A 2,428-nucleotide genomic window follows, 5' to 3' on the forward strand; every position below is an offset into this window, starting at 1 on the left:
TTCCTGGTACCCACATCAGGTGGCTCACCACTCCTTAGGCACTCAGACACGCATGCACACATGCCCCCGTAGTTAGTTAAAAAAATACATTTTTAAACAACAAAGCTGGATCTGGAGGCAGGCACTTGCACCTCCAGTGCTGGGGAGACTAAGACAGGTGATCCCTAGGGTTCTCTGGCTGGCCCGCCTAGCCTAGGTGGTGAGTGCCAGCGTTTGAGTCCTAGAACCCACATGGCAGGAGAACCCGGAAACCCTTCCGCTGCTCTTTGCCCCCTACATGCTGGCCCTGCGGCATTCTTGTACCCACACACATACTAAAATAAGTCACACACATACTTACACACGTGCCCTGTCTGGTGGATGGCTCCTGAGGAAAGACTCTTGAGGTTGACTTTTGGCCTCTACATTTACACACACATACAGGTACACACACACACACATGATATGCTACTAAGTCAAACATTCTTTCATTCCCCTATTTGTCTTCCCTTTTGAGAAGCAGAGCCCTCCACCCAAGCCCTCCAAACCACAACTACACTTCCTCTGCGCTTCATTCCCCCAATCTCCCTCCAGCTCACACACGACCCTGTGAAGGCTTGTCTGCTTCCCTCAGGTAGGTGACTGTGTCACACTGCAAACAACGGTGCTGTGTCCTGGGTCCCCGGAACCCACTTCCTCCTCTCTGATATGCCTTACGCTCCACTCCCCTCCCTCCATCTGCCCCTCCTAAATGCCATGAGCCTTTGGCCTGTGCTCCTTTCTACACCTGCCCAGTCTCCCATCATGACTGCGCTCACTCCTGGGCTTCAAGATCCGTCTATTCCCCGCACTCCCTGTCCAAAGGCATCCATGAAGACTGTTTTTAGACCACCCAGGGTAGTGAGAGGAAGTAGACAGTTAGAGATGCCTCGGAACCTTTCAACAGTTTCAGTGAATCGTGCAAGATCCCCTTCTGGACAGTGCACTAGGCCTCAAAGTCAGCAAGTGCCAACTGGAACTACCAATCCTGTCAGTTCTATCCCTGTTACTCCTTCCTTAGGTGGAAACCTGGGAGTCACCCCCCGACTCTAGGTCCACCAACTGTTTTTTTTTTTTTAATATTTATTCATTCATTCATTTATTTATTCTGTCTGTATGCCTGATGGCCAGAAGAGGGCGCCAGACCTCTTTACAGATGGTTGTGAGCCACCATGTGGTTGCTGGGAATTGAACTCAGGACCTTTGGAAGAGCAGGCAACGCTCTTAACCACTGAGCCATCTCTCCAGGCCCTAGGTCCACCAACTGTTAATCATCTCTCTTTTTTTTCCTTTTTGGTTTTTCAAAACAGGGTTTCGTTGTGTGTGTAGCCCTGGCTGTCTTGGAACTAGTTCTGTAGAGCAGGCTGGCCTTGAACTCACACAGAACCACTGGCCTAATTATCTCCTTTCAATTCTACTGCCGTAGCCTGACGTGGTAGCACAAGCCTTTAGTTCTAGCACTTGGGAAGCAGAGGCAGGCAAATCTCTGTGAGTTCAAGGCCAGCCTGGTTTACAAGAGCTAGTTCCAGAAGAGCCGGGACTACAAAGGAAAACCCTTTCTCATAACCCACCCCCTGAAAAAGAATGCAGTTCATTTCATGCCCTGAATTCCTTCTCCCCATCCCACGTCTTTCCTCCCTCCCTGAGAAGTTCATACACTCACTGAGTCAAGAGCTTAGGCCCAACACATAAAAAATCACCACCTTGGGGCTGGAGGAGACGTGGGGACCTCCTGAACAAGGGTGGGCTCTCACACTGACCTGCCTTTGTGCTGGCCTCAGTCTGAGACCGTGGCCACAGCTGAGCGAGCTCACAGCGTCTCTGCAGCTCATCCCTGGCTTCCTCTGCACATGCTCGACCTCCTAACCTGCATCATCCTCTGCAGTGTGCCACTCTCTTCTCCACCCTAGCACCCGCCCTCACCCTGCAGGGCTGGGTAGGGAACCCAGGAAGTGGTGTATGTGTGTCAGGCACCTGTTCAACACTGAGTTCCAGTCCTCCTTTTTAAATATGGGAGACCCTGGACACGCTGTCCCCTAATTTCATAAAATATGTAGTCAAATTTCCCACATTGGGGGAAATTGGAGGGGTGAGCCCACCTGGAGTGCACTAGGTAAGGCTCACCCTGCGCACACTGTCTTCATGACCACAGTAGCTCCTCCGCCAGCTGAATCATTTTATTGTTTGAAACAGTTTGACTACGTAGCCCTGGCTATCAGGAACTTACAAGTGCTGGGACTGAAGTTGCTCAGGTGGTCTTGAATTTTCTACCCCTGCCTTTCAAGTAGCCAGATTCTAGGCCTGTGGGCCTGGCATAGCTCCTAGCACCCACCTCTATGGGTGTGTGTCCCTGGTTTTAAGATCTTTGCTTTCGCCGGGCGGTGGTGGCGCACGCCTTTAATCCCAGCAC

The 2,428-nt window shown here is 51.4% G+C and overlaps 1 non-coding gene across 1 annotated transcript; it reads right to left on the reverse strand.

Annotated features, from left to right (window-relative positions):
- Nucleotides 1-2,027: 2,027 nt before the first annotated feature.
- Nucleotides 2,028-2,193, reverse strand: LOC130878902 (U1 spliceosomal RNA). Its single transcript, XR_009057515.1, has one exon. It is a non-coding gene; the product is annotated as a U1 spliceosomal RNA (small nuclear RNA).
- Between the last annotated feature and the right edge of the window lie 235 nt (nucleotides 2,194-2,428).

The sequence above is a fragment of the Chionomys nivalis genome, chromosome 7, assembly GCF_950005125.1.
Source record: "Chionomys nivalis chromosome 7, mChiNiv1.1, whole genome shotgun sequence".
Lineage (NCBI taxonomy): Eukaryota > Metazoa > Chordata > Mammalia > Rodentia > Cricetidae > Chionomys > Chionomys nivalis.